General features: G+C 43.7%; 1 protein-coding gene across 1 annotated transcript in view; it reads left to right on the top strand.

Moving 5' to 3' along the window:
* Window positions 1–7,500, top strand: part of nek11 (NIMA-related kinase 11) — a 75,603-nt gene that overhangs the window by 53,059 nt on the left and 15,044 nt on the right. The window lies entirely within an intron of this gene.

Below are 7,500 nucleotides of genomic sequence, written 5' to 3'. Positions count from 1 at the left end.
AGAGTATGCTGAATGTGTGTGTGTGTGTGTGTGTGTGTGTGTGTGTGTGTGTGTGTGTGTGTGTGTGTGTGTGTGTGTGTGTGTGTGTGTTAGCATTAGCACAGATTAGCATGACACACTGCAGGTGGAAGCTGAGAAGGAGCTTTGACTTCCTGTGTTAATGCGACCAGAGTTCAGTTTGTGTTTGGGCTCAAATTATCATAATACTATTCTCACACACTGAGGGTTCCTGTTATTAGAGACTGGACACACACACACACACACGCAGACATATACACACAGACACATACCCACACACACACACACACACGCAGACATATACACACAGACAAACACACACACAGACATATACACACACACACACCAAACAGACACACACACACAGACATATACACACACACACTACCACATTCTACCACAAACACACACATGCACACACACACACACACACACACACACACACACACACACACACACACACATACACACACACACACACACACACACACAGACACACACTGTACCACACACTTTACCACACACAAACACTCTACCACATTCTATCACAAACACAAAACACACACACACACACACACACACACATACACACAGACACACACAAACACAGACACACACTGTACCACACACAAACACTCTACCACATTCTATCACACACACACACAGACACACACACACACACTCTACCACATTCTACCACAAACACACACACACACACACACACACACACACACACTACCACATTCTACCAAAAACACACACACACACATGCACACACACACCTACACACACATACAGACACACACACAGACACACACTGTACCACACACATACACACTTTACCACACACAAACACTCTACCACATTCTATCACACACACACACACACAGGCACACACTCTACCACATTCTACCACAAACACAAACACACACTCACACACACACACACACACACACAGACACACACAAACACACACACACAGAAACACACTGTACCACACACAAACACTCTACCAGTTTCAAGTCTGCAGGATGAAGTCATTACAACACAGACACAGCTGTTCTAATAACTGTAATATATTATAACTAGAATAAGTTCCCAAAAGCTCATCAGTGACCAGTAGTCGCTTTACTTTTTCTCTCCGTTAGCTCGGCAGTTTTTCTTCCTAATCCCTCATTACTTCAGCTGCATCATTTAATGAGTTGGTCTTTTTGTGTATGTGTGTGTGTGTGTGTTTACCTGTTTTACTATATTCGTGGGGTCCAAAAAACGGAGAATACAGTATACTTGTGGGGTCTGCACAGCCTTGTGGGGACCAAAATGCTGGACCCCACGAGTTTAAAGGGCTGTTTGAGGGTTAAGACTTGGTTTTAGGATTAGGGTTAGAATTAGGTTATGGTTAGGGTGAGGGTAAGGGTTAAGGTTAGGCATTTAGTTGTGATGGTTAAGGTTAGGGTAAGGGTTAAGGTTAGGCATTTAGTTGTGATGGTTAAGGTTAGGGTAAGGGTTAAGGTTAGGCATTTAGTTGTGATGGTTAAGGTTAGGGTAAGGGGCTAGGGAATGCATTATGTCAATGATGGGTCCCCACAAAGATTGTAAAACAAACAGTTCTGTGTATGTGTGGTAGAATGTGGTACAGTGTGTGTGGGTCTGTATGCGTACGTTGAGTGTGTGTTTGTGTGTGTGTGTGTGTGTGTGTGTGTGTGTGTCTGTCCTCTGTGTGTGTACGTTGAGTGTGTGTGTGTGTGTGTGTGTGTGTGTGTGTGTGTGTGTTTGTGTGTGTGTCTGTCCTCTGTGTGTGTACGTTGAGTGTGTGTGTGTGTGTGTCTGTCCTCTGTGTGTGTACGTTGAGTGTGTGTGTGTGTGTGTGTGTGTACGTTGAGTGTGTGTGTGTGTTGGCGTGTACGTTGAGTGTGTGTGTGTGTGTGTTTGTGTGTACGTTGAGTGTGTGTGTGTGTGTGTGTGTGTACGTTGAGTGTGTTTTGTGTGTGTGTGTGTGTGTGTACGTTGAGTGTGTGTGTGTTTGTGTGTACGTTGAGTGTGTGTGTGTGTGTGTGTGTGTGTACGTTGAGTGTGTGTGTGTGTGTGCGTGTTTGTGTGTACGTTGAGTGTGTGTGTGTGTGTGTGTGTGTGTGTGTGTGTGTACGTTGAGTGTGTGTGTGTTTGTGTACGTTGAGTGTGTGTGTGTGTGTGTGTGTGTGTGTGTGTACGTTGAGTGTGTTTGTGTGTGTGTGTGTAGGTTGAGTGTGTGTGTGTTTGTGTGTACGTTGTGTGTGTGTGTGTGTGTGTGTGTACGTTGAGTGTGTTTGTGTGTGTGTACGTTGAGTGTGTGTGTTTGTGTGTACGTTGAGTGTGTGTGTGTGTGTGTGTGTGTGTGTGTGTGTGTGTGTGTGTGTGTGTGTGTGTGTGTGTGTGTGTGTGGTTGTGTGTGTGTGTGTCTCCCCTGTTCTTTCTGACCACGGTGGTAAATCTGCAGCAGGAGAAGTTAACCCTCTCCTTGATGTCATGTTGTTGATGGAGAAGGAGAACCAGGAAATGAGTTAATGCAACGCTACCAGGCCAACGGCCGAGCCGACCAATCACAGCGGCTGCTGCCTGCGTCCCCTGACGTGTAGTCACATCTCCGGAGAGGTGACGTCAGGCTTCGGTAGGGTCGGGCATCGTTTGGATTTCAACAATTCTGATTCCGATTGGTCCGTGTAACTCTCATCAGTTCAGTTTTCTAAGCACAAACGGACAGTTGGAAACACTGAAAAATGGGTTCAAATATCCAATTTTTCTCCACCATGACAAATTAAAAAATTGGATCTTTAAACTGTTTTTCCATTTTTTTTGTTTTTATTCAGAGGATCCGAAATTTAGAAAATTACAAAATTGCGTCTGAGCCCCAATTATTCAATATAATAATAATAATAATAATAATAATAATAATAATAATAATAATAATAATAAAATTATATTCTCTCCCTCGTTCCACCTAGCTAAAACAGAAAATTGGAAAAACTGTTTAAAGATCAAAATTTTTTAATTTGTCAAGGTGGGGTAAAAAAAAATGAAAAATTGGGTATTTGAACCCATTTTTCGGTTTTTACAACTGTCAGTTTGTGCTTATAGAAAATTGAACTGATAAGAGTTACACGGACCCCAATTCCGGTTCTCATCGATTCTCGATTCTGATTCGTTGAGGGGTGGAGTTGGGTCACATGATGATTTCACAAATAAGAGGAACGTTTTATTTAATTTAAATGGTGGGTTATTCTGATTAAATGGTGGTTTGCACTTTTATGGGTTTTTCCAAGGGGGGGGGGTTAAGCTTCGCTTCAGAACTCGAACCTCCTATGGCGCCATTTTGATGCTACCAAGCCATCACCTCCCGTTAGCATCCCATTGACTCCCATTCATTTTGGCGCCACTTTGACAGCGAATAATACGCACACACACTCTCTCTACCACACACACTGTACCACACACACACACACACACACACACACACACACACACACACACACACACACACACACACACACACACACACACACATTAACACACACAGTCACACACACATATTCTCTCTCTCTCTCTTTTATCATTAGGACAAGTCAGATCTCATTTCTGGGTAAATAGCAGCGCTGCATCCCGGGACGATTACAGCCAATTTCTAAGCGATGTGTCCAGTCTCCAGAGGGAGAGAGAGAGAGAGAGAAGGAGGGAGAGAGAGAGAGGGGGAGGGAGAGAGAAAGACAGGAGAGAGAGAGAGAGAGAGAGAGAGGGAGGGAGAGAGAGAGACACAGATAAGGAGAGAGAGGGAGAGAGAGAGAGAGAGAGAGAGACAGAGAGAGAGAGAGAGAGAGAGAGGGAGAGAGAGAGACAGATAAGGAGAGAGAGAGAGGGAGGAGGAGAGAGAGAGAGAGAGAGAGAGAGAGAGAGAGAGAGAGAGAGAGAGAGAGAGAGAGAGAGAGACAGAGAGAGAGAGAGAGAGAGAGAGAGAGAGAGAGAGGGAGGGAGAGAGAGAGACAGATAAGGAGAGAGAGAGAGGGAGAGGGAGAGAGAGAGAGAGAGAGAGAGAGGGGAGAGAGAGAGGGAGAGAGAGAGAGAGAGAGAGAGAGAGAGAGAGAGAGAGAGAGAGAGGGAGGGGGAGAGAGAGACAGATAAGGAGAGAGAGAGAGAGGAGGGAGAGAGAGAGAGAGAGAGAGAGGGGGGGAGAGAGAGAGGGAGAGACAGAGAGAGAGAGAGAGATAAGGGAGAGAGAGAGAGAGAGCAGCTGATAGCTGGTGAGTGTTTGGGGTTCCAGAGAAAATGGGAAACCTGAGAGAGATTAAACCTATTTGTCACTGCTGATGGTGATGACAGAGAGAAGAGGAGAGAAGAAATGGAGCGAAACGGGATAATTAGTGGAGGAGAGAGAGAGACAGCCAGGCTTCATGCCTCTCTCTTCTCCGTCTGAAACGTGTTCATACCAACCTGAACAGTGGTGTTCACACCGGAGGCTGAATATATACCAGTCCTTCCAGAAAAATGTGGAGTTTTTTTGTGGGTGTTGCGGGGCAAAGATCCTTGATTATGCGGCACGTTTTCTTAAAAAAAATGGATGGAGTATTTGGGATATTTATGCACTTTTATGTGATGTAATTGCGGGAACTTGCAAAACTGCTGTTTGATGAAAAAGAGAAAAAAAAAGTGATTTGCATGGCAACTCAAACACACACACACACAGAAACAGACACAAATAGACACACACACACACACACACACACATAGCCACACACACATAGCCACACACACAGCCACACAGAAACACACACAAACACACACACACACAATTTTATGTGATGAAATTGCAGGAACTTGAAAAAACTGCAGTTTGATGAAAAAGAGAAAAAAACAGGGAGTCTTGTGTTTTCTCCTTAACTTCTTCAGGACATGAACACCTGTTTCCTGGGTGAAAGTCTTGTGTTTTCTCCTTAACTTCCTCCAGGACATGGACACCTGTTTCCTGGGTGAAAGTCTTGTGTTTTCTCCTTAACTTCCTCCAGGACATGAACACCTGTTTCCTGGGTGAAAGTCTTGTGTTTTCTCCTTAACTTCTTCCAGGACATGGACACCTGTTTCCTGGCTGAAAGTCTTGTGTTTTCTCCTTAACTTCTTCAGGACATGGACACCTGTTTCCTGGGTGAAAGTCTTGTGTTTTCTCCTTAACTTCTTCCAGGACATGGACACCTGTTTCCTGGGTGAAAGTCTTGTGTTTTCTCCTTAACTTCTTCAGGACACAAACACCTGTTTCCTGGGTGAAAGTCTTGTGTTTTCTCCTTAACTTCTTCCAGGACATGAACACCTGTTTCCTGGGTGAAAGTCTTGTGTTTTCTCCTTAACTTCTTCAGGACATGGACACCTGTTTCCTGGGTGAAAGTCTTGTGTTTTCTCCTTAACTTCTTCCAGGACATGGACACCTGTTTCCTGGGTGAAAGTCTTGTGTTTTCTCCTTAACTTCTTCAGGACACAAACACCTGTTTCCTGGGTGAAAGTCTTGTGTTTTCTCCTTAACTTCTTCCAGGACATGAACACCTGTTTCCTGGGTGAAAGTCTTGTGTTTTCTCCTTAACTTCTTCCAGGACATGAACACCTGTTTCCTGGGTGAAAGTCTTGTGTTTTCTCCTTAACTTCTTCAGGACATGAACACCTGTTTCCTGGGTGAAAGTCTTGTGTTTTCTCCTTAACTTCTTCTAGGACATGAACACCTGTTTCCTGGATGAAAGTCTTGTGTTTTCTCCTTAACTTCTTCAGGACATGAATACCTGTTTCCTGGGTGAAAGTCTTGTGTTTTCTCCTTAACTTCTTCCAGGACATGAACACCTGTTTCCTGGGTGAAAGTCTTGTGTTTTCTCCTTAACTTCTTCAGGACATGAACACCTGTTTCCTGGTTGAAAGTCTTGTGTTTTCTCCTTAACTTCTTCAGGACATGAACACCTGTTTCCTGGGTGAAAGTCTTGTGTTTTCTCCTTAACTTCTTCCAGGACATGAACACCTGTTTCCTGCGTGAAAGTCTTGTGTTTTCTCCTTAACTTCTTCAGGACACAAACACCTTTTTCCTGGGTGAAAATCTTGTATTTTCTCCTTAACTTCTTCCAGGACATGAACACCTGTTTCCTGGGTGAAAGTCTTGTGTTTTCTCCTTAACTTCTTCAGGACATGAACACCTGTTTCCTGGGTGAAAGTCTTGTGTTTTCTCCTTAACTTCTTCCAGGACATGAACACCTGTTTCCTGGGTGAAAGTCTTGTGTTTTCTCCTTAACTTCTTCTAGGACATGAACACCTGTTTCCTGGGTGAAAGTCTTGTGTTTTCTCCTTAACTTCTTCAGGACATGAATACCTGTTTCCTGGGTGAAAGTCTTGTGTTTTCTCCTTAACTTCTTCCAGGACATGAACACCTGTTTCCTGGGTGAAAGTCTTGTGTTTTCTCCTTAACTTCTTCAGGACATGAACACCTGTTTCCTGGGTGAAAGTCTTGTGTTTTCTCCTTAACTTCTTCCAGGACATGAACACCTGTTTCCTGGGTGAAAGTCTTGTGTTTTCTCCTTAACTTCTTCAGGACACAAACACCTGTTTCCTGGGTGAAAATCTTGTATTTTCTCCTTAACTTCTTCCAGGACATGAACACCTGTTTCCTGGGTGAAAGTCTTGTGTTTTCTCCTTAACTTCTTCAGGACATGAACACCTGTTTCCTGGGTGAAAGTCTTGTGTTTTCTCCTTAACTTCTTCCAGGACATGAACACCTGTTTCCTGGGTGAAAGTCTTGTGTTTTCTCCTTAACTTCTTCCAGGACATGAACACCTGTTTCCTGGGTGAAAGTCTTGTGTTTTCTCCTTAACTTCTTCAGGACATGAACACCTGTTTCCTGGGTGAAAGTCTTGTGTTTTCTCCTTAACTTCTTCTAGGACATGAACACCTGTTTCCTGGGTGAAAGTCTTGTGTTTTCTCCTTAACTTCTTCAGGACATGAATACCTGTTTCCTGGGTGAAAGTCTTGTGTTTTCTCCTTAACTTCTTCAGGACATGAACACCTGTTTCCTGGGTGAAAGTCTTGAGTTTTCTCCTTAACTTCTTCCAGGACATGAACACCTGTTTCCTGGGTGAAAATCTTGTATTTTCTCTTTAACTTCTTCCAGGACATGAACACCTGTTTCCTGGGTGAAAGTGTTGTTTTTTCTCCTTAACTTCTTCAGGACACAAACACCTGTTTCCTGGGTGAAAGTCTTGTGTTTTCTCCTTAACTTCTTCAGGACACAAACACCTGTTTCCTGGGTGAAAATCTTGTATTTTCTCCTTAACTTCTTCAGGACATGAACACCTGTTTCCTGGGTGAAAGTCTTGTGTTTTCTCCTTAACTTCTTCAGGACACAAACACCTGTTTCCTGGGTGAAAATCTTGTATTTTCTCCTTAACTTCTTCAGGACATGAACACCTGTTTCCTGGGTGAAAGTTTTGT

Source organism: Perca flavescens, chromosome 6, assembly GCF_004354835.1.
Source record: "Perca flavescens isolate YP-PL-M2 chromosome 6, PFLA_1.0, whole genome shotgun sequence".
Taxonomy (NCBI): Eukaryota; Metazoa; Chordata; class Actinopteri; order Perciformes; family Percidae; genus Perca; species Perca flavescens.
The sequence above is the reverse complement of the archived record's forward strand: the minus strand, read 5'-3'. Positions and strand labels throughout refer to the sequence as shown.